Genomic DNA, 26,048 nt, shown 5'->3' on the forward strand with positions numbered 1-26,048 from the left:
AATAACTGAAGTTAAGACACTATTTTATTTTATTTTATTTTATTTTTAAATATGAAATTTATTGTCAAATTGGTTTCCATACAACACCCAGTGCTCATCCCAACAGGTGCCCTCCTCAATGCCCATCGCCCACTTTCCCCTCCCTCCCACCCCCCATCAACTCTCAGTTTGTTCTCAGTTTTTTAAGAGTCTCTTGTGTTTTGGCTCCCTCTCTCTCTAACTTTTTTTTTTCCTTCCCCTCCCCCATGATCTTCTGTTAAGTTTCTCAGGATTTACATAAGGTTGAAAACATATGGTATCTCTCTTTCTCTGTATGACTTATTTCACTTAGCATAACACTCTCCAGTTCCATCCATGTTGCTACAAAAGGCCATATTTCATTCTTTCTCATTGCCAAGTAGTATTCCATTGTATATATAAACCAAAAATTCTTTATCCGTTCATCAGTTGATGGACATTTCAGCTCTTCCCATAATTTGGCTATTGTTGTAAGTGCTGCTATTTCAAACCCTACCTGGGACATACCAAAACAAACAAGCAAACAAACAAACCAAAAACCCCAAAACCCAAAGTACAAAAAACAAAAACAAAAAACCCAAAGCTATTACTCCTTTTTTCTCAAGTAATGTTTCTCAAGTAATGTAATGTACATTACATTACAAGTAATGTAATTAGGAAGCTTAGGAGTATCTGCAGTATTGTCTCAGCTTCACCTAGCATCTGTTGCCTTGATTTTACTTCGATGAATTGCCCCTCTCAGACAGTCTCATTCCAAATAATTCAGGTGGGATATTTCCTACTTATCTTTCTTCTTTCAAAGATCCAAGGATAAGCACATGGCCCATACCGGACCAAAATAAATCAGTTTCAGAACTTGGTACCCATTAGTAAGAAAATGATTGCTTCTTCCATGCAGGAATTAAAAAGCATTAAAAACATAAGAATAGACTCAGGAAAAGCTAGGGGTGGGGCATGGAGACAGTGTAGACGGATAATAATGACACAAAGGAAATCCAACTGAGTTCAACATCAGGGCTTATCTGTTCACAAATACCATGGTTTTCCTTTCTTCTCAGGTACAGAGGGGGACTTCACCCCCCCCCCCCCGATTATGGACATGGCCATCTGACTGGTTTTGGTCAATGAGATATGAACAGAAGTGACTCGTATCTCCTCCAGGCAGAAGCTTGAAGACAACGGCATAATTTGCCATGCTCCTTTTTCCGTATCATTTACAAAAGAGAGGAACATGTCACAACTGTGCTTTTGTCAACCTGGGCCCCTGAGTAACTCCAATGAACATATTCCACCTGCCACTTACACAGGATATGTAGCATGAACAGGAAATATGCTTTAATTGTATTAAACTATAGTGATTTTGAGGAGTTGGCCTGTCTGACAGATACATGAGCCAAAAGAGAAGGAAAGAGGGAAATACAGGCAGAGAGCTAGCCAATGACTATCACTAAATCCTGGATCTCACTCTGCCTAGTAGCATCTGTCCTGGACTTTTCGATATAGAGCACAAATGCATTTAGAGGGAGCCAAGGATAGAGGCTTGAGTGAGTCTGAGATGGGTATCTGACATTTGCAAGCCAAACTCGGCCTTCTAATACATGGAGAAGCTATATGTGTGTGTAGAAAATAAACATATACAACTATAATACAGATGCTAAATTACCATGGGATGCTTTTAATCAGGTGAGGGATCACAGTGTAAGTTTTAGGCATAGACTTGATTCTCAGAAGCAAACAGATGAGAGCACAGACTTTCCCTAGGAGGAGAAGGGCACACAGGGGTAAAAGCGATAGCACAAAGGTAGTGATAACTACAGGACTTAGAGCAGTGGATTTTGGAGCGATTACTTGTCCTACTATGTAGACACTTTGGGAAACATTTGGGGGCATTTTAATTTGCTCATTAGAGAGAACCAGGGTCTTTAGAGGGCAGAGGATATGGAGGCTAGATGTCCTGCAAAGCGATCCCCATGTGGCTTTCAAACAAGAAGAGAAAAACCTATTCATCAGTATCCAAGCTTCAAAAGAGTTGTTTGTGCAGTCTTAATACAGAAGAATGCAACTCCTACACAAATTAAAGAAAAACTGAATTTGAATTGTTCAGATGTCACCCAAAGCTGTCCCACACATCAGAAAATCACATCACCAGTGGCATCACCCCTAACAGGAATCTGGTCGACAACCTGACTCACTGATGACTGGTCTGCAACTGGAGCCACAATGTTCACATTGATTCTATGAATATATTCACATATACACACTTAGCTCTCATTTTAAATATTAAAGAAAAGTGACTGTAACATTTAGTTGACTAATGTCTTGTTTCTCTTCAATCCAAGCTTAATTACTACAGGTGTACAGGCAAGAGCAGGTAACCACATCATATCTCTAGGATGGTCCCAGGCAAGCATTTATTTGTAGATTAAAACAACAGATTATATTATGACTTGATTTTCTTATATTCCTCCTTTTATTACACTTAGGGCCTCAGGTTGGCTCTTCTGAAATCATGTAATTCTGTTGTATTACCTATGAATTTCACATCAGTGTATCAACTAATATTGCGAAATATTAGTTACACCCAAGCTGTCTGAGAACCACTGACTGAAAGAATCATACTATTGTCAAAATGTAGAAACCCTTGAATGCCAGGTTAAGAGCTGTTGTTTGCTTTGCTTTGTTTGTTTGTTTTTACATCTTTGCACAAACAGCAAGAAGGTATTATAGTTATGCAATGATCACGTGATGTAGAGATGGTGGTCATTCAAAGATAATGAATATGGTACCATGTGGGGTGATCGAAGAGAAAACAGGGAGGCAGCAGGTGTGGTAGTGGTGGTGTGATAAAGACCTGAACTGGGGGAAGAGCTGGGCACATGCATCTGAGAAACAATGCAAAGAAGACTCCAGCATGATAGATAAGTGATGGCGTTTGGGAGGTGAGGGAAGAATCAATGGTCACTCAAAGGGATCTGGTTTCCCTGATAGGGAAGATAGATGGTCCTGAGACAGAAATAGGGAACTTTGAGAGAAGAAGCCACATCTGGGGAGAAAGAGGAGTTCAAGTTCAGACACATTCCAGTTTAGATCACCAGCAAGACATTCAGATGAAAATGGTGGACAGCAATATGGCACTATTTGGGATTCAGCACAGGAAAAATCCAAGGCTGACAATAGCAATCGAGACAGGAGTTAAGACTTACAGAGAAGATGCACTCTCTGATGGGAGAAAGAGGGGAAACAGAAAAGGCAGTGTAGAGCTGAAGCTCAGGAAACATCTACAATTGAGTAAGGGGAGAAGGATAAAAGTCCATCAGAGCAGCGCTTGGAGACCCAAAAGTTCAGCGGTAGGAAAGTCGAAACAGGTAACGTGCGGGTGAGGAGAAGTAGTGAACAGCACTGAGAGCTTAAAAAAAACAAGGACAGAGACACAACCACTGGCCTTGCCAGAAGTAAGATGATTGTGATACCAGGAATGCCACTTCCATAGCGGTGAGAGCAGAAGGCAGACAGGAAAGCAATGAAAACTGAGAGGAGCACGTGCAGGTCGCCTGTTCTAGAAGCTCAGTGGTGTAAGGGAGGGCAACAGGAAGAAACCTCAAGTACTGTTTACTGATTTCCATTTAGACTGTGAAAAGATACACTGATTCACACAGACAGGGATTTTCCTCTGGAATTGAGAATCAGGGGAAAACACATCTACTCCAAAATGTTACTGGGCAAAGAGAAAACCAAAATGAAACTTACATTATACACACACACACACACACACACACAACACACACACACTCATTATACATATATTATGTTATGTTATGTTACATTATAGATATATATTATATATGTATAATGTATATGTATACATATATACTTATATTATATACACACATACATATATATATATATATATATATATATATACATCCATCCATCGACTGTATCTGATGATTCTTACTTTAAAACGTTAACGTGGGGTGCCTGGGTGGCGCAGTCTGTTAAGCGTCCGACTTCAGCCAGGTCACGATCTCGCGGTCCGGGAGTTCGAGCCCCGCGTCAGGCTCTGGGCTGATGGCTCAGAGCTTGGAGCCTGTTTCCGATTCTGTGTCTCCCTCTCTCTCTGCCCCTCCCCCGTTCATGCTCTGTCTCTCTCTGTCCCAAAAATAAATAAACGTTGAAAAAAAAAAAAAGTTAACGTAACACAAATGTTTTCTCTAAGTCTTCAGCCTTCAGGATGTGGCCATCCTAAACGGCTTGGCTATGAGACATCTGGGTCTTGTTTTACTGAATGAAAATGAGTGCAAAAGAGCAGGTTCTTACTAGGATGTTCCATCACAGCAAATAACTGTGGGTCACATCCAACTGAAGACTGACCTCCAGTATTCTTAATAAACTTGTTTTTTAAGGAGCGTAAAGCACAACTCTGGAGTTATATTTCTCACAGATCCTAAGTTCTCTCTAGAAAATCTCTTTTTTGGTAAGGTTGCCAAAAAAGTATGTGGAATTTTATGAATCGATGATTGTTACCTTTAATTACTTCATAAAACTAGCAACAATTGAGTGGCTACTATGTTTTAGGCACAAATATAGCTTTAAAATAGGGGCCCCTGGGTGGCTCAGTCTGTTGGACATCTGACTTAATTTCCACTCAGGTCATAAACCCAGGATCATGGGATCAAGTTCTATGTGAGGGAGGCTCTGTGCTGAGTGTGGAGCCTGCCTAAGACCCTCTCTGGACACGTGCTCTCTCTCTCTCTCTCTCTCTCTCTCTCTCTCTCTCTCTTTCAATCCCTCTGCCACTCTCCCCTGTTCTCTCTTTCTATAAAATAAAAAATAAATAAAATAAAATAAACTTAGCTTCCTAAAATGTAAATGAATAAGCAAACTGGCTCAATATCTTAATACATATTATTAGGTGTAGGGTTTTTGGTTTTGATTTTTTATTTTTTTAGATGTCACAAATTCTGACCAGAAAACTAACTGAGAGTTTTATAGTCTGGCAAATTTGTTTTCACTTAGAACAATTTATGACAATAAGTCTAAAATGCATTGTGGCTAATTAATGGCTTGGGGGGGGGGGTTGATATACATAATACATTAGCTTTCTGATGGTTTCACCTCAGATCCTGCTGAGTCATCTCCTCTAAAATTTCAAAACATGTAAGTGGTTGAAAGAATAGAAATTCCATTTTCTCTTCTCTTTCATAACAACTTACGGTACAAAGGTGATTTGCTACTGAACATCAAAGAACAAGGAATAGACATGGAAGATTGAAGGGACATCATCACATGTGACTTTAAATGTCCAAAACATACTAGTCTAGAATTCCTAATGATGTTATAAAGTCTAAGTGTTCACAGGAAGGGAAAAATTTTTCATTAATGCTAATAAATTCTGGTATTCTTATTTGAGAAGAATAACAACTACCAAAAAGTGAGTGTCTCTATGCCAGCAATGGTTTGTTTTTCAATCTGACAAATTGACTTTACAGATAAGGAAAATGAAGCTCACTCAGTTTAACTTTCCAAGACACTCTCTCTCTATCTGTATCTGTATCTATGTCTACATCTATATCTATATCATCTACATACATTATACATATATCTTAGTGAGGGGATAAAAACCTCACCTTTACCCTGTTCACTGGTTGGAATTGTTGTAAGAATAGGATCGATATTAGCTGCTATTTGTATTATTTTAGCATCTGCTAAGAGGAAGCCCACCTTGACAGTAAGAGGTACATCACTGACTTAAAAGGTCTGTAGAAAAGAAATATCAAATATGTATTCCATTACCTACCCAACACCAAGCCACAGCACAGTGGTGTAACCAGAGATACCTGGCACAGAGTGGCCATTCCTTCTCTAGAGGTGGAGGAGGAGACGTGGCACTTTCAATGGTAGACACAGAGGGATAAAAGACATAGGGAACATGGGAGAGAAGAAATTAGAGCCCAAAGGGAATGTTCCATCCTCCTACCTACATGCTCAGTGAAAGACGAACACGAGATGAGAGGTACAGGCAGACTCTCAACAGGCTGTACGCAGCAGGTCTGTTGTAACTTGCTAGTGCACCTGCTGTGACAGGGCCAGACTACAGGGCTGTCTGCTAGTACACAATTCCACCAGTCTTGCCCTTATAGTAAACACACTGTGCCACTGTTACATATTCCAAACAGTATTTCCTACCTGAGAAAAGTACTGAACAATGTATACAGAAACAAAATAAAGAAACAAAAACACAATGTGTTACCAACACTGAAATCAATGGATCCCATTCCCTGAGCAACTCAGTTCATATAAAATAAGAGTCCGATTGACTTGAGCACCTTGGATCCTGCCGGTTGGAAATGGTATAATTCCGTCATCAGGGGACACTACTGTTTAAGAGGCAAAGTTCCAATGTCTTCAACATGGCATCAATATGTGCCAGCATACTGATGAGAACAGCAAATGACCTGGGGTTAATCCTTTTGTCTTCAAGGGAAGTATAACCAAGTAGCCCCTGGAATTCAGGTCCTCCCCATTCTCCTAACCATACTGCCAGGAGAAGTGAGGCAATTTAAACACTCCATCCATTCATTTGACCAGAATTCTAGGGCAGCCAAGTAATGAGAGGAAGAGGGCTCCATTCACTCAGACAGTTCAAAGGACTGACATCAGGGATTGGTCAATGTACATTGATTGCACACAAGGTTGTCTAAATCACTTATTCTAGGTATGGTCCTGAACCAGAAAACCACACTTTACAACCATTTCAGTAAGCATTTATCATTATCCTTAGAACAATGATTTCATTAGATATATAAATCCCTCCAAATGATTTAATACTGTATGTGAAAATTCTCTACGCTCTAAGCAAAACTCTTTCTAGAATGATATTGCATCAAGCAGATGATTATTTTTTTAATGAATAAGGAGTAACCCAGACTTTGTTCCTCCTAGCTACTGAGCTGTGGCTTTGTGAAATGGAATTTACAATCACTAAAGAGAAAACAGCCCCAAATCCCACAACTCCTTTCGCTTAATTATTCATGACATTGATCAGCACACTTATTTTTAAAAACAGATAAAGTTACAGCAGCACTCATAGAGAAAGAAAACTTCTTGCTATCTGGTACCACTGAGGACTGTGGAGTTTCTTTTTTGGGGATTTGTACTCTGCATATGTACACTTTAAAAGCAGCCAAATAGCACGAGTACATATTAAAACAAGCTTACAATATTAAATGCCATCTTCTGCAGGTGACACTTTTCATCCTAATTTTACTCACCAAGATTAAATTCTGCTTATTTTTCTTAATCACAAAAGTTAGATAACTCTAGCAATCCTAAAAAATAATAAAATACTAAAAAACAAACTTTCTACTCCCCATACCAACTAAGGGTGTCTTGGAAACTTCCAGAAGAAATTTTAGAACATACATAGGTAGTTTCCTTGAAGTGGGAGGTGTCTGTAAAGATGGGAGCCAACAATTCCTCTTAATGAGGTCCACGCTGCCTCTCCCATCATTAGGTAAAGCCTGTTTCCCCTTCTCTTGTTTCTGGAGTGGCTTTGCGACATGCTTTACCCAACAGAATGTAGTAGAGGTAATGTTCCGCCAGTCTCAGGCATAGACCTATGAGGGCCTTACAGCCTCCACTTTCACTCTTTTGAAATATGAAAGAAAAGCAAGTCCGGATTACTGAAATGATTATGACATAAGACAGGGCAACCCATCCTGGTCCTACTATTTCCAGGTACCCCAAAGAGGCAGCAGACTTGTAAATGAAAGCATCTTGGATCCTCCAGGTCTAGGCAAGCCACCCCAGCCAACACCACATGGCTCCAAGAAAAGATGTGCTGTTTCTGAAACGCCCTGTTAGAATTTCCAACGCACTCAAACAGAACTATAAACAAAGACTGTTTTAAACAACTAAATTTTGGAGTGGTGTTACCCAGCAATAAATAACCAACAGATTTATAATTGAATTCAGTACAGTGTGATTCCCAGAGTTGTACTCCTTCCTTCGTATAGCAAGCAACTCATATTAATTCTACAAATGAATCAATCCACAAATACTTCCTGAGGCATTACCTAAGTGTAAGGCACATAGATAAAATTAATACTACTAATACCAAGTGTTTAATGGGAGCTTAAGTATGATTATTCATTCATTAAATATGTAGGGAATGCTTACAAAGACGCAGGTAATGTGCCAGGCACAGGTGGCAACACTTAGAGAAATTTCACAATTGAGAGGAGTCTCCAGGAAAATAAAAGACAATTATAATAGAGTATAACGGCTATCGTAACAAAGGGTTAAATTCTAGGTGTGGAGATTTTAAAAAAATCTAGAAATAACTATGTTGAGGCAACATGATGCATATCATAAGAAAAGTGGCTGAATTGCTCATTTGTTGTAAGCATTAAATGGAGTGGTTAGCATAGCACTTAGCACATAATTAATCCACATAAAATGGTACTGAGAAAATCTAAGCTATACAAAGAGTTACAAGAATTCAAACAGGGAAAGATCATGAGTGGTTTGAAGGCTATTTGTGGTCTTTATCTAATTGGTTCATTATCTTTGAGAGCCTACTTGCTGCCAGACACTGGGGTACAGAGGTAGTCAAGAAAGGTAGGTTTCCTGCCCTCATACTACCCAATCTGGAAAACATACAGTAATAAGGATGATGACAGATACGGAAAAGTAAAGCAGAAACTGTCATCTGTTCAGGAAGTGTCACTTACTTTGCGACTTGTAAGATGAGCAGGAGTCAGCCAGGCAAAGGCTGCTGGGTAAGTGCACATGTATGAATGCGTGTGTGTGGTGGGGTGGAAGGAATGGGGGTTATGGGGAGGTGTACACACTCAGAGGTCACACCACATGCAAAGACTCACCCAAGAAACTGAAGAGATCCCTCACTGCTAGAATCAGAGAACAGAGCTTGGAGTTCCCTATGACAAGGCCAGGAGGGCAACAGAGCTAAAATCATTGAGGCCCTGTAAGCCCTGTCAAATAATCTGAACTTTACCCTAAAACCAACCGAAATTCTTTAAGGCCTGAAAGAGGGTTTCATATTACATTTCATATCATACACTGGCTGCAGAATGGAAATAGGTTCAAAAGAATCATGAATGGATAGCAAATGCAGGAAACCAGACTGGATGCTTTTTTACTAATTAAGGAGAATGATGATAGTGGTTTAACTGAAGATACTGGAACTAAAGGTAGAGAGAACTGAGCAATGTCAGTGCAGATTTCAGAAGTAGTAAAGACAAGGATTGCATGGTATTCAATATGGGCTGCAAGAGAAGAGATCAAAAATACATCCCAAGTTTACAGTTTGAGCAACTGGTGTGATGCTGATATTGTTTTCCAGTGGTGGGAGAAGGTAGAGAACACTGGTACCAACAAAACGCTGGCAAGGATGTTCATGAAATCAGTTCTTTTAGTAAAAAAATTTTTTTAACGTTTATTTATTTTTGAGACAGAGAGAGACAGAGCATGAACGGGGGAGGGTCAGAGAGAGAGGGAGACACCGAATCTGAAACAGACTCCAGGCTCCGAGGGGTCAGCACAGAGCCCGACGCGGGGCTCCAACTCACGGACCGCGAGATCGTGACCTGAGCCGAAGTCGGCCGCTTAACCGACTGAGCCACCCAGGCACCCCATCATGAAGTCAGTTCTATAAGTGTTGGCGCTGAAAGGCTTTGAGAGACCCAGGTAGGAGTGGTTTACTCATCAGCATAGCCCAGGTTATGCTGCAGTAACCAACAATGTGAAAACTCCATGGCTGGTGACAATGAAGTGTATCTTGTGCCCATGTCTGATGTCAACTGCTGGTCAACACAGGGTTCTCTTCATGGCAGCCACTCAGGTCCAGACTCCAGGAAACTCCGTTTCAACATGGGTTTTCAGGGCCTCAGAAACAGATGAGAACACAAGGAACTATGTACTGGCTCTGAAAGCCCCTGTAGGAAGTGACTAAACATGAAGGGTTCACATTTCATTGGCCAAAGCTTGATAACAATCAAGCCTTGATAATGATGTCATCATCAATGGCATGGGAAAGAAACACCCTTCTCCAGGAAAGGATGAATGAATGATTCTCAACAGTTTCTGTACAGCAATAAAGCAAATTTACACCTTTGGATAAAGCTAACTAGAGCTAATGAGAGACAAAAGAAGTTAAGTTGAACTTGAAAAAAGATGGGTATGATTTTGACAGAAGTAAAGGTAATCATTAAGAGGATTCCAGGTATTAATGTGGAGCAGTGGTAAGGAAATCACCTATGATAGATAGTTTTTGTCAGTTTCTGTGTTCCTCTCTTTATATTAAGGAGGAAAAGAGGGAAAAAAATAAATGATTTCATATGAGGGAAAAGGAAAATGAGACAACCAAAGGCTCCATGGCATAAAAAGAGCTGATGAGGGCCAGCTTTGGAAATAGGGGAAGAGGGAGAGTTAAGCTAATAGGGAAGCAGAAAAAGATCCTGAAAAGTGAACTCAATCTCAGTCCTAGAGATGAGAGCCTACATAGAGACAGAAAAGTGAGTCCACCTGGGGTCTGAGATGAGTAAAAAAGTTCACTCACAATCATTATGGAGGATAAGGCAATAGTTCCCATTTCCAGTTACATAAACTTTTCTTGTAAGTGGAGGCTGTTCCAGAGTGAAAAATGTACTACTTGCAGACATGGGAAATATGAATTCCACTTCTGGTTAGGTCATTAACCTGTACTTGACCTGAGGCATTCTATGAATCTTTTTGGCCTCATTGGCAAAACGTGTTTTAAGATGCTATGCTTTCTAAAAATTTTTGGACAAAAAAAAAAGCTCTTTACAGAGATGTTTATCTATTCCCAGTCTCCCCAGTCTCCTATAGCTTTAGATTTATAACAGGGCATGGCCTCAGATCTGCCTCTGTGCCCTAAGAGTATCCTGCACTCAGCCCAAATCATGGTTTTCCATATCACGACTTACAACTCACCAGGTACAACTCTCAACTACAACAAGCATGGACATGACTCACTGGTTCCAAAACTGGTCAGTCCAATGTTTATCAAGCAGACAGACTGTGCTTTTACTTTTGACCCTTGAGGATTCAGCTCAGTCCTAGATTAATATAAAGCCTTCCCTAATCGTTCTTGATAGTTCTACCAGTTACCTCTCATTCTTCTCAGTTCTCATCATACACCATACCTCCACTATTCTATGAATACATATAAAATGTATGTAATGAATAATACAGACATCAATAGTAAAAGTGCTACAAGCAACAAGTAGGAGAACTATGGGTTGTCTTAAGGGTCTCACCTTACCTCGCATATTTATTACAACAAATCTATATGGTAGGACCAATATTCCAACTTTACAGATGAAGAAACTGAGGCTTAGGAGAATCAATTAATGTGCCCAAGGTCACAAACCATTAAGTGGCAGACAGAGTTTGCCTGGATTGAGAAGCATACACAAACCACTGGGCAGAACTTCCTATTAGTATTCATTAGATTTCCAAGTACATATGGGTTCTTCTGATTGGGCTGTACATGCTCTGAGAACTTTTCATTGTCTTTTCCACCTCTGAGTATTACTGAGCTTCACACAGGACTCCTTCACTTAGGCAGCAATTAGAGAGTTATAATTCATTCATAAGCAATAAAATGACATTTTACATTTCCCGTTTTTTAATTTGAAATGCAACTAAAATCTAGAGGGCATTTACAACGCTTAATGGATAGGAGATGAGGTTTGGTGCTATAGCAGATTGCATTATTGGCGTCAACTCTTCACCTTTCCTGTATCTATGCCCTTGGCCATGTGACTTTGCAATAGCTGCCATTAAATGGACAGAGGACAGTTCCGTACCCTTGGCTTTGAGTTTGGCCATGTTTCTCATTATGGCCAACAGAAGATAGCATAAGTGATAATAATCCGTGAGTGACCAAGATCTCTTATGATTCCATCTGTCCTTTTGCACCTATGCAATTGGCATGAGAATAGTTTCTACCAAAGGATTTCTCCTTCAGCCTGTGCCTCAGAATAAGATGCTGAATTATCTGAGCCATTCAGATGTGAAGCCTGAGCAGAGAAACCCAGCTTGCCCAAGCCAAGCTCTGCCAACTCCTAGCTGACCCATAAAAACATAAGCAAGACCAACTGAGTTCAGGAGAGCTACCCCAGTCTCTCACAAAAGTGAGAGCTATATAAATTTCTCTTATTTTAGGTTACTGAAGTTTTCTGGTTAGTTTCTGTAGAGGATTATTGCACTTAATAGCTAATTCATATAAGTGAACTGCATTCTGATTCACAAATATTCCTTCCTCACCCCTAGATCTATACGCGAAATATGTTTCTGCCCCTCACCTGGGGCATGTAGTTTGTCAATAGTATATCAACCTGTGATTGGACTCAGCAGAAGCTCTAATGTGCTGGGAATAGTTTGGTTCAACGTTTTGCACTTGTGCCAGAAGTGTGGTGACTAAAATAAATCTTAGGTTTTCAGCTTTATTTCATAATTAGATAAGATTTGGGGGTACAGTTCTTGTGGAAGGGTTGAGTATAACTAGTGTACATGAGACTGAAAGTGTATTTTGTGTGTAGAAGACTAAGAGAGACAGATTATGGTGGATTACATTATTATTTGTAAATGCACGTATCCTCTTTCTCCTTTATCAGCTCTACTATGACTGCTGGCCAAAAAAAAGTGTGGGAAAAAAAACCCAAAAAACCTGACATATGACCAGTCCTAGGCAAAGTTTTAAAAGCAACTTCACAGTTCAAGTAAGCCTCTTGGGTTTCTGCCTTCTGCTGTGAGAATGTGTACCAGATAAGGGCCTTTCTTAACCTGGGTTCCCCAGAAACAAAATCTGAGATGAGAAGGGTCTACTGAAGAATGCTCTCGAAAGAAAAGAATGCTCTCAAAAGAAAAGTATAAAAAAAAAGCATGATGAGGCAAAGGAGGATCCTGAAATTTAAAGTACTGTACATGAGGCCTCTGTTGATCCTCAGGGGCTTTCTGGAGCTGGTATAGGCTTCAGAATTGTCCTAAATTAAAGCAAAGGGATCAGGTTTTTGTACCCAGGCAGCGGCCTCTCATTGGCATGGACACCACCTAAGAGGAAGCATAACCTTGCCTGAGACAGTTCCTTCTGCAAAGGGAAGTTCCCCAGTGAGGGATGAACCTGTGAGCTATTAGCAGCCTATCTACCAAGCAGACATGGGTAGGTGTCTAAAGCCCTACGCTGGTAGACCTGGATGGAATGCCATGCTATACACTGTGTGGCTGTACTTCTGCCCGGAGCCCAAAATGAAAAGCCACATGGAGCAGGGACATAGTCAATCCACAGCATGGAAGAGAACCATGCTGACCCAACTCTGACCCACAGCTTTTCAGGCAGGTGAATAATATCTGTCCTCCGAAGCCTAAGAAATTTTTGGATTATTTCTTACCAAAGAAAAGTTGATGGATATACTTATAAAACAACAAAAAGAAATCAGACTTCACATTTTAAAAATATGTACTTACATTTTTTGATAGAGAAAAAGTGTCATATATGCACATGTGCAAGTGGGGCAGAGAGAGAGTGAGAGAGAGAATCTTAAGCAGGCTCAATGCTTGGCATGAAGCCCAAGACAGGGCTTGATCTCACAACCTTGAGATCATGACCTGAGCCAAAGTCAAGGGTCTGTACAAGCTTCACTAAATAAGCCACCTAGAAGCCCCTTTACTTACATTTTTTAAACGTGCTTTTTAAAATTATGAACATGTATTTGTGTGTGCTGCTACTGCATAAACTACCCTAATACTTAATAACCTAAACATAACTTATTTCCTGATGATTCTGAATTTGACCTGAGTTCAGCTTTGTGGTTTGTTTGCTAATTTTGCCTGATGTCATTCATGTAAGTCAATCATCCAGTGGCTTAACTGGGACTGATGGTCTTGTGTGACTCACTACCAATTCTGGCCATTAGCTAATATTGGCTGTAGGCTCTGTCTTTAGGTGGTCTCTCATCTCTAAAAGGCAAACCTGGACATCTTTACGTGGAGGTTTCAAGGCAGTAAGAGAACAAGAACATAAGCCCCCATCACCCTAAGGCTTAGGCTCAAAATTCCCAATAACACCACTTTGGCTACATTTTTTTTATTGCTCAAATTCAAAAGGCCAGCCCAGATTCAAGGGGAAGGGAAACTGATTTATTTGCTTGAAGACAGGAGCAAGTACGCAAAGTGCCAAGAAAGGTATGGTTGCAGCCAGCTTTGCAGTCTCCCAAGGGGCTGATGTGCGCTTTTTCTTTTTCTACCAATATTTTTCTCTGAAGACTGAGTTTGATCACGTTTATAGCCACCTTCCTTGCCCCTGTAAAGAACCCTCCAAATAGATGTAATCTTTTCAATTAGACAGTTGAAAACATTTACCCACTAGGGGTCAGTACTGAAGAGTCAATTCAAAAATAGAACCTGAGAGAAAGGAAGGAAACTAAGAACTCATCTGAGAAAGAGGAGGAGGAAGAAATGGGCTAACTTTACATAACATGGTGTATTAATCTGATATACAATCTAAAATTCCTCCCCTTCATTTGATTTTATTCTCTTCTGGTTAATGCTTAGAAAACATTTGTATTTCTTACCTTCTGAATTTTATAATTTGGTATTAATTCTATTCCTTATTCCAGTCTATGACTTTGGTGGTGTGTGTGTCTATGTCTATATATGTGTGGTCAAAGTGGGGCAGGAACAGGAATAATAAGATATAATCAGATTATTAATAATAAAATGGAAGATAAAAATAATGATTCAGGAGGAAAACCCTGTGACTAATTTCTAGGAAAATGACAGAAGATATTTCCAAGCAAGTCATAATGCAAAACCATTTATAGCAGCAGACAATCATGGCAATATTTGACTAAAAAGAGAAACATCTATATTCCAGAATTTCCCATTATATGAAAATATGCCTTCCACTTACAAGCATCTTCACAGAATATGTGGCTTGTTTCAAATAAAACCCTTCCAAATATATATACACATATATTTCAAATAAAACACTTCCAAATACATATATATATATATACATAGATATATATTTATAGACATTCTTTTGTTCTTTTTAAAAACTAATATTGCCACTAAGTGCTACAGAACCAACTCCATAGGGGTGATCTTTGTTTAATATTGGTGAAATAATCCAGTAAATTAGTACTAAACATAAACATGTATATCTTTCCATTGCACATTAGAACATTGTTTCTAATGGTAAGAGAAAGTGAGAAAGAGAGAAAACCTTTGGCCTGGAAGATTCAAACTTCAAAATTATCCAGCTGACATACACAGGTTTTGGATGGTTTTTCTTAGCAACACAAAAAAGCTTCACTAAGAATAGTTGAAGAATACGACAAATTGCCTAGCATATATAAACGTAAACACTTTTGTAGGCAAAGGGAATGGGCAGTGGTAACAGCAGTGCTGTCTGCTGTAGCACACGCCGGACTTTGGTATAAATGGGCCTTATCTGTATTCCAGAGCCTTCAGAATACTCACTGCAATTGGTAACGATTGGTAATCAGCAACTTTCTGCTGCTTTACATTCACAGAAGCGGCCAGCCCAAGTGAGTAGCAGCCATCAGATTAGATCACTAGCTATATTGTTCGGGTTGATTTTAATTGCCTGAAAAGGGTCATTACCATCTTCTGCAATATGTTAAGTTATTTTAAAGAGTGACTATTTCTATGTAAGAACAAAAATGGACCAGGAGTCTGTTCGTGTTAGAAAGTGTAAGGAAATATTCAGTAAGATCGTGGCCCTGGTGGCATAAAAATCCTGTCCAAATCTGATTACATTGACAAACACACACACTTACCTGCAGAACTCTTTAAAACTCATATGGCAAGTAAACACAGATTCCCAAGCTGATGACCACAGAGAACCACCCAAATGTCACATCCTGCTTTATAAAATGCCAAGACTTCTGTTTCCATGGCAACTTTTACATATAGGCAACTCCAAGGTGAATGAGTTCATGATATTTAAGAGCAACAGGACAAACATTTGCAGGGGAAAAGGTACATCCAAGTGGACTACTTGAAACCTAGAAGCCACTTGCAAAAATATTACATCAGAGTGTGTTTAACACGGGAACTGCAGCTATCAGGGTGTTTGTTCTTTAAATTCAAAGCCTAGCTACACAATTGCATACATGGGGTACAAGTGCACAGAGCTACACACACTCATGTAGTCGGGCTTAAAAGATGCTGATAACTACATAAGGTCTGTTGTCTTGTTAACAGTAGCACACGAATGTCAATTCCCTGGTTTTGATTTTATACTATAGCCAAAGCACAATACCATTGTGGGAGGATGCTGGGTGAAGGACAGACAGACCTCTCTGTACTATTTTTTGAAACTCCCTATGAGTGTAGTTGCTTTAAAATAAAAAGTTTAAAAATATTAGTCACCAGGTCTCATCACCGACAAATAACTCAGAAAATCCTGTAAAGGATCAAGGAATGCCCGTTATTTCAACAGAACAGTTAATGTTTCTAGAAAGATCACTTAGTTGGGAAGCAGTGAGAGAGATATGGAATATCTCTATAAGGATAAGGGGGCTTTCTGTGTGTGTGTTTTTTTAAGTAGGTTTCACACCCAGTGCAGACCCCACTGCGGGGCTTGAACTCATGATCCTGAGATCAAGACCTCAGCTGAGATCAAGAGTTGGATGCTTAATGGACTGGGACACCCAGGTGCCCCAAGGGGGCTTTCTATTGAAGGACAATTGGTAAGACTGTTAAATGCCTACAAGCCTGTCTTCCCCCATTTATAACTATGTAGCTCTTGATAGTTTAGGAAGATGTACTTTTGATTGTTTTGAATCATTTAGTTATTTCTTTCATATTCATTGTTTTACTCTAATAAATAATGGATCTTGAGAATTCCAAAATAACTCCCATTGCACTAAACTAAGACCCTTGCATCAAGGACCAGCCATCAGTACCGACAACCAAAGCTTATGCCCCCTTAGGGCATATGTTTGTCACAGAATTTTTCTAAGTTCAGACCATATCAAGATATTCATCTTTTGTCAATTAATAGTTTGCCACCCCAAAACTGTGCAAAATACAATAAAATATTTAAATTATACACTAAAATTTTTAAGTCCAATAAAAAGAAGCCATAACATAAATAACTACAGTATAACTGCACGTGAATAAAAGAGATCAGCTCATCTTTTTTGATTGTGCAAATAGTCACCAAAACCCTAATATGCCGTGCCGCTCCATGCACAAACTATCAGGAAAGACAGATATTAAACAATTGCACAGTATCAATTGAATTCCAATCCATTATCCCTCTAAAGAAGAAAATTTTAAAACATAGTTGAGAGTGGAAGCCACACCTCCAAACCTAATCTGGAGGACACTAAAGGCTTCCCAGAAACAGTAGGATTAGAATTAAAGAGCATTCCTGGCAAAAATAACAGTGAATTAAGGGTGGACATGAGTTGAGATGTGAATGAGGGGCTTGGAGTTACAGCCAAGGGTACAGGAATCTTGAAGCCAAAAGCAACATCCTGAGTTTTCAAGAAAGTTTTAAAAAGCTCTGTTAAGTTGGAAGTTCAAGGATGGGTGAGAAAAGAGAAGTCTCATGCAGACAGGCTCCATCAGTGGCATTTTCTCTGTAGGCTGTGGGTGTCCAATGATACAAGGTTTCTGGTTCATGGAATAATACAGCAGCATGTGTCAGAAAGACTGGAGAGGGGCGGAAGGTGGTTTCCTGATCTGCTGCATTTAATAAGAACTTTAGGTAAGAACTGCAAAGGCAGTAAAGGGCTTGGAACCTGGCTGGTGGATAATCACACGAATGAATGTTCTTGTATTTTTAATCAGTTGACTGGTTGCAGGGACAAAAGAGGACAGTACTGAAGACCACTTGGTGCCATGTGCCTTGAGGACCACAATGAGAAAAGATGAAAGAAGGTATCACCTTATGCTACAACCAGCTTGGGAGGAAAAATGATGATTCCCATTCTGACACAATGGCTTTTAAGTAGCAGATATCCAAAAGTTCTAAGAGATCTTAGAGCAAGGTGACAGAAAACTCTGTAAAAGTCAGCTGCAGACCTCTGCTGAATATGAACATGACAGACAGGATCTCTGGTCACAGAGGTGCTCCAGCCACATGTTATAAACTCAGCACCCCCAAAAGCATAGTTCCCATGGGTTTATCAAAGTCCATTGTGAGCCACGTCCTGTGACAGAAGCTGCTTTGCAATAGTAAGTAAAACAGATGTGGTGACTGTTCGTAAGATGGTTACAGAATAGTAAACAAGGAATCAGATGAGGAGATAGTTTCAAGTTATGATAAGTGCTTTGGGCGATATGAACAAAAAGAGACAAGCAGAGGGATTAGAGAGCACTCTTTCAATAAATATTTATATTGTGACCAAAGGTGTGATCAGCTGTCAAACTCTATGTGGGGTGTGCATGTGTGTGTGTGTGTGTGTGTGTGTGTGTGTGTGTGTGTGTTTGGGGGTAAAGGATAGAATGGGCTACCAGGCAAAGAGATAAAATAAACTCTAAGATAGGAAGGAGGTCAACAAAACTGCAGACAATGGAGAGAAGCCTATGAAGTTCTTTCTCCCCAAAGCATGGAATGAGATGATGTTGGACGCAGGGGTAGTGTTTAAATCCTACATGGCTTTGTAGATATTTAATAGTTCTGAATGCAATATAAAATCATTTAAGTGCTTTGAGGAGAGGAGTATTAATTTAACTTACATTTAAGAAAAAAATACTGCCCTGACTAGCGTGCAGATAATGATTTGGGGGAGGAAGCAAGTGAGGAGGCAGAGAAACCAGCGCAGTTTTCCCTTGGGAGGAGATAGTGATTTGGAATAAAATAGAATCATGTGAGTGGAGATGGACAGAAGTGGACAAATCTGAGAAATATCACAATTGAAAGGACGCACAAGATCTGAGTTGGACTAAATCCCTAGAATAAGAGTATTTGAAGTATTGTAATGGTCCCAAGCACTCTTTTTTCCCAAAGATAGCATACCGACAGCCTCATTTATCAGCAATATAATCAAAGTGGTTTTTGAATTACAGATTTCATCCCTGAACATTTGAAAGGCAATCAAAGTCAAGCAAGTTAGAAAAACAAATGGGACAAATTTGTTCTCCTGTTTTAGAACACAGAAAATTTACAATCTGAGTTATAAAGGCACCTAAGAGAGGGCTATGGAATTGCTATAACATATATAATCTATTACTCAGAATGCCAATATGTCTGCAATAAGGAATATGCATACTTCCTGAATTATTTTATCCTACTTAATAAAAGAGTCATTTTTTCTCACTTTTTGCAAGGCAGCTTCTTGCACAGTAAAGATTCTACAAATATTTACATTCCAAGTAGCAGAGCTGTTTGAGATGCCATAAAGTTCTGCCAGCACTTCTATTACAAACCCTTATTTCTTGTTTATAACATGTACATAAAAGGGGAGAAATAAAAATGTACCATGGATTGGAACCTGGCATACAAAGTTTCGATTAGGGGGAGGATTGCTCCTGCAGCAAATTTTCAAAAGAAATGTTCCGCTATATTTAGTAGATAAATGGGGGAGTGGTGCTACAAACCAAAAACCACTTAGCATAGTTGATTTGTTCCTGAAATTTTTACACAAATTAGATCTGAGACTGAGATCTGTTACACCTTAATTTCAAAGAAATGTTCTGTCTTCAACTATCCTGTGGCCAGCCCAATGCTCTAATTACTGCCAAACATCTTTGCAAAAAGGATAGTATCTCAGGCAGTGTTATCAAGCATAAGAACTAGTCTACCAGCATTAAGTGACTCATAAATACATTTTAAAACCATAGGAGCACCTCTGAAAAACTCACCTTCAAAGAGACAAACTCCCTAAGATCAAAAGGCTTGAAAGTGAACTGGTGGCAGTAATTGAATCAGAGATGGCAAGCAAACATGGCCAGCATCAATTAATCCTCCTGCCACCTAACTGTCTCCATACTGGGAGTTAACATTATTTTACTGCTAAGACCTTACTAACCAGTGACTAGAAAAACACAGACCACTGAACCAGCCATGTGCATAATATAGTGATATACAGAACTGGCAGCTTTAAAGGGGCAATTATATCTGTATACCATTTCGGCACAAAACATTTCAAGAGCTAATGAGAACTTCAAGTTTCACACTTAAATTACGCAGTAAAAACAAAGAGAGAAGATGCGTACCGAATGTGTGAGGAGTTAGGAACTTATAAAAGAGAAGGACGCTTATTTTGCTAGCAGAGCGAAGAGGCTATTAGTTTGTAATAACTGGGCATATATGAAATGTGACAGTGATAAAATTGAACATAAATCAGCAATGGAAAGGCTACAGCTTGCTGTCCATAGCTAATCTTTGCTCCAAGTGAAATTGCTCAGCACTTTGGTCCTATTAAACGTTCTGCTGCCATTTTAAGGAATAATCAGGCTATCCGGGTGGGTTGTGAAGGATGCTGAAAAGTTGAGAGTTCTCTTGGAGAATGGACTTAATGCCTTCATGTCTTTGTGCTAACATTACTGATATCCAGACATTGAGAAGAACATGGAGGTGAATGTTATTGTCTGAGGCAGCCAGTGCCTGCATCTATTGCCCTACAAATCAATTAGCCACTGTGTCTGTTATACCACCTTCAGACAGGAGGGCCACACATATGCATTTAGCCTCACCATTTACCTAAAACAAAAATGTGTAGCAATTCACTCTAGCTCCCGGGTGGATAGTGATCATTTCGAGGGTCCTCAAACTACATGTTGAATCTCAACTGACTTGAAGCAAACACTCAAAGATCATTAATTTCTGAGCAAATATATTTCCACTGGCAAGGCTGAACCCTATCAGATATCTTCTATGAACCACATTTACCAGAACTTGTCCCATTGCAATCAGTGACTGGCACATACTAGGCACTTTGTAAATGTTGCTCAAATGGATATGAATATTAACCTACAGAACCTCCTCCCTGGTACCACAGCCCACCAAGGGTTAAAACCACAACCTCAGATGTCAGGTAATTGCAGCCAAAGCCATGTTACTGTTAGTAAACACAACTAGCAAAGCAAAAGTAACACATTTGACTTCAGTATTGAGACATAATAGCTCTTCCAAAGGCAATTATTCCTTTCAAACACTGTAGGGCTCTGACTCATTGTTCTGATTAATTCTTGTTTTTTAATCTATTTACAGATCAAGATTCTTTTTCGGCTCGTGTGATATTCATCTCTGTGGGGGTAAACAGAAACCACAGCTTGTAGAGTCCTCCTACTTTATATATATATATATATATATATATATATATATATATATATATATACACACACACACACACACACACACACACACACACACACACATTCCTGCTTAATCATTTTAAAATTATTTCTGGATTTACCTACTCACCGTATGAGCTGGGGTTTCTGACCTCCCTCCTGAACATCACACATCTCCCCTCCCTGCTCTCCTCTCTGCGTTGCTTTCTCTAGCTCTGTTTTCCTCACATCATGATTTCAGGTGAACAAACTGGCCACCCCCTTCCCAGAGCTGTCTGTCCCCCTCTCTTTGGCTCGGACCAGAAATTGACTCTCTTCACCGTAGCCGGTACCATTTTGTTACTAAATCATTCCTCTGGGCACATCTCCTTGTTGTACATCAATAAGTAAATGCAGTACAGGGAAGGACAGGCGGATTGGAGGGTCGTGCGGGGCTTTGCACAAGCACAGCCCATAAGCTGTTCATTCATTTCAATCAGTCAAAAAATTTTCTAAATGGTGCTGTGTCTTGGGGTACCCAGTTGACACTTCCTGGTTTCCGTTCCTGGTAGTCTGTTAGCCGCTTGGTTAGCTTTGCACGGCTCCTTAGAGAAGAGGAAAGCAGCCAAGACCAGGTCCGAGCTCAGGAAACCTGGACTATAGCCCATTCCAGACAAAACCTGGCAAATACACGCGGCAGAAGATTCTGTCCAAGACTGCAGATTGAAAAGTGGAAAGAAAATGAGGCTTGGAAAACTTGGTCGCTAATCGAAGAATCCTCCGCCCTAGTTTCCCCAGAGCTGGAGGGCAGGGAGAGATTTGTGGCAAAAAGCTGTATCACATTTCCACCCCCTGCACCGCGGACCTAGGATTCATCTTTTAAGTACCCTTGCATTTCACAACTTTTTTTTTTTTTTCCAACTTCACTAGCCAAATCCGCTGAGCTAAGGGCTAGCCAGTGGGACCCACCTCGCATTTCCCCACGCTGGAGGTGGAGATGCAAAGTGTTCCCATCCTGTAAACCAATCCTCGCCCAAGAAGAAAAAAATTATCTCCCAAAGCAAATCTGCTCCGAGACGCATCTTTTATTCTCCACTCGTCGGGGGCACAACCCCGCAAACAAACTAACTTTAGGGCTAGGAGCCTTGGAGCCGGTGCGTAAAGTTTGCCAGGGCAGGTGGCTCACCGTAGTGCCCGGGGCCGGCGCAAGGAGCCGGGACTCTGAGACTTACCTGATTTCTGCAGCGCACTAGGCGCCCGCTCCGCCGGTGCGCCAGCCGCCGTTCTCCGGCGCCTGGGGGGCCGCCGTGCGCGCCCGCGCGAGCCTCCGCCGCAGCTCCCCGGTCCGTGCCGTTCCTGGCCGAGCCTGCGGCGCCTGCCCGCCGCCGCCGCCGCCGCCGCCGCCGCCGCCGCCGCCGCAGCCGCCGCGCGCCAGGCTGCTGTGGCTGCTGCCGGCGCCGAGCAAGGGCTGCCTGCGCCTCCGCCGCCCAGGCTCCGGCTCCAGCGCGGGCACTGGAGGGAGGGGAGAAGGGGCGGGAGAGAGGGGCGGGAAGCGCGGCAGAGCAGCCAACGGGGTCCCGCGCCTAGCGCCGGCGGCGCCCCCCGCGCCCCCGCGCCGGCCAGGAGCCCGCGTCTCCCTGCGCTCTGCCGCGTGCGCCCACGTGCGTCCGGCCTCCGCAGGGCCCTGGGCGGCGGCGCGGGATGGGGCGGCGGTCAGCCTGTCACCGCTTGGTGGCCTCGTGCGCGCACAGCTGGGGCCTGGGGAGCACGGGGTTAAAGGTAGGAATTCCACTTCTAGGAAAGCCTCCTACAGCTGCGCTGCCGAAAGTGCGCAGAGCTTGCCACTGTCCTATTAAGGCGGATAATTATTAAGGCTTCGCTGTGTACCAGGTAGTGGACAGCGCAATTTAAGGGAATTGGTTCACGGCGTCCCCGGAGCGACCCTGAATCTATTATTGTCTCCTGACTTAATGATGAGGAAATTAATTTGCCTAAGGCCTCAATGCGTCAGTTATAAGAATAATCACAATTGTGTTCTGACAAGGGCCCTGTGAGGTGGGTCTTACCTGCATCTGGCTAAGTACATGCAGGCAGTGGTTGGTGAGAGCACCTTGACTTCCGGTGAAAGCCTGCTGGATTCGTAAGCCCTCGCATTGGGGAAACTTCCTTCCAGTGCCCGGGCAAAGGTTGTTCAGCGAGCTTTACTTGTGAGTGATAAACATTTGGGAACAACCTTCCTGTCCGTTATTAACAGAGCGTCTAACTAAAATACAGTGGGATACTTTGGGATATAAATCAACATCTATAGAGAGGGAGGTACATGTATTACTACTGCCATAGAATGACCTTCAAGAGGTCTTGTCAGGAGAAAAGTTAGTTCTGGAAACATAGTTACAGTTTTGGTGCTCATTTGCGCATCTCTGTATGCATATTTATGTGTGCACAGTTTCTAGAAGGATGTCCTAGGATACCGTTTTAACAATGCTCCTTGTGAGTAAAACTGTAATTGGGGCTGAATTTTATAATTCTTTGACATTGTTTTAAAAAGGTATCATAAGTTTACTTTCCCTTTGTGGTACAAAAAAAAAAAAAAAATCTAGTCATGTTTGTTTAATTAGGCCTAACAAATTCCCAGCCCTGTCTCCTCTTCTCTCCCGGTGATTCCTCCTGTCAGGGGACAAAACTCATCATCAAGGGCATTACTCTGGGTGAAAGAGACCTGAGAGGGGGAAATGCCTGTTTAGACTATTTCTCATTCTTGCTCTTTTACCCCCCAAATAAGTAGCCCTGCCTGGTCCCCTGCAATTCAGAATATAATTTGAATTGCTGGGAAAACTCTGGTTAAGGGCAGGGGGAGGGTGGTAAAAAAAAACAAAAGGCAGAGCCCAGGTCTGTAAGGTGTAGGGCAGGGCTCCCTACAATCATCCCCACAGGCAGGGCACTGACTATTCTCGGTGGCAAGAAGAAATTGCGTCAAAGGCTTGAGCGGGACAGGGTTCCCCTCAGAACTACTTCAGCAGTGATTTTCTCTCCCCCCATGAACACACAGTAGGGTCCTGGAATACACTGGGTCACTTTCTCTGATGTTGGCCATTTTTGTCCAACTTCTCACTTTATCGGGAAACTTTTCCTGTTAAGAGTCATGGCTGGATTACAAACAACAGCAACAAAAGGTGGCTTTATTTATGTTTGAAAAGGGGGGAGGCAAGGATAGATACAGCACGCTACTATAAATAAAATAATGTGCTTTTTCCCATCAGAATTAAATTGCAGTAAATTTGGGCTCCTTAAAGTCTCTCTACTTAGGAAAAGAAAAAAAAAATAGAACAGGTATGGAAAGGTTGTTTATGGTCGTTTCAGTTGTTATTGGTTACTGTAAATAATCTTTTTGCTTGCAATCTGGGAACATGTTGGCAACCCCCCCGAGTGTGACAAAATGTTTTATTGAGTAGAACTGGTGTATTCTGGAAGGAACTGAGAAAATTTCACATGCAAATTATGCTGATGCCTGGCACCTAGCAGGTGCAATTACTGCCATGCCCACATCCATCAAAAGGAGTGCTTCTTTTCTTAATATTTTCAAGTTGATGCCTTATAATGCATTTTCCTTCTAATGCATATGTGTATACCCTGTCCGGCGGGAAGGGAAAGAGCATTTTCATCAAGGATGGGGACGTGGCCCCAGGCAGCAAAATGACAGGGGGAAGATGGGAAAGAAGCTTCCGAAATTAGAAATCTAAAGCTGAACCCCTCACCACCCTCTCCAAATAATTAGTCATTTCCAAACTCAGATTACATTCCCTATGCTGGTGAAAACTGATTAGTACTGGAAAGGGATTTAATGGACTTTTTAATCTATGGTTGCAGCAGAAGGGGGGCATCTTAAATTTGGAGGAGTTATGATGAACATTTAGTGTGAGCCACAGTTTCATTGGCAGAACAGGTAAGAGGTGTATAAATATATGTATTTAGAGAGATACGCATCATTTTATTTCCTCTCTTTGCTCAAAATGTAAAGCATAATGTGAGTCAACTGAAAACCTGATATTTACCAAAAGTTGATACACAAGAGCAGGTTTAAATAAAATTCCCATCCAATTTCTGGGCCGGAAGCCCAGGAAATTAAAAAAAAAAAAAAATTAAAGGCACATGTGGGTCTTCTCAGTGTGAATGCCGGATGGAGTTTTTATTGAATTTGGCCTCAACTGATTGTAGCATTATAAGCAATTCTGCAGTTAAGTTTCAGCAGCCATTTAGATGGCAAATCCTTTTTTTAGGGTATTATAACTAAGAATAATAACTTCCTTTTTATATGGCACCTTTTATATCAAAGCACTTTAAAGTGTGCGATCATCTTCCCATTATTAAGATACCCCATCTGTGTTGGAATATAGAAGCCATTTCATGCCACTGACACCACATAACAGTTATTTGTTTGCCTGTTTATTGTGTAGCAAAAGAAAAAGAAGGAAAATATCTGCTAAAGCCACAGCCTGACACTCTCGGGTAAAAGTATACATTGGAATGTAGCCAAGTTACTAAAACATACCTATTTCTATAAAAAGTGGTGTGGAGCCTTTCAGTTTCCATGGGTGGAAAGACAGGTCCTGTGGACATTGACACGTTACTATCACAAAGTTCTTGCTCATGTCCAGATGTAGCAATCGTGCTGCTGAGCATATGGAAATGTTATCTCTAGTGCCGGGGTGCATGTTTCAGGGGGTTCTTTC

General features: G+C 41.0%; 1 protein-coding gene across 2 annotated transcripts in view; it reads right to left on the reverse strand.

The window, feature by feature from the left end:
* CNTN3 (contactin 3) overlaps positions 1-22,685 on the reverse strand; it is a 343,356-nt gene extending 320,671 nt beyond the window's left edge. For both annotated transcript variants that reach the window (XM_047851060.1, XM_047851057.1), the window contains exon 1: positions 22,551-22,685. The gene's annotated coding sequence lies outside the window, so the exon portion shown is untranslated. The remainder of the gene's footprint in view (positions 1-22,550) is intronic.
* Between the last annotated feature and the right edge of the window lie 3,363 nt (positions 22,686-26,048).

The sequence above is a fragment of the Prionailurus viverrinus genome, chromosome A2 (assembly GCF_022837055.1).
Source record: "Prionailurus viverrinus isolate Anna chromosome A2, UM_Priviv_1.0, whole genome shotgun sequence".
Classification (NCBI taxonomy): domain Eukaryota; kingdom Metazoa; phylum Chordata; class Mammalia; order Carnivora; family Felidae; genus Prionailurus; species Prionailurus viverrinus.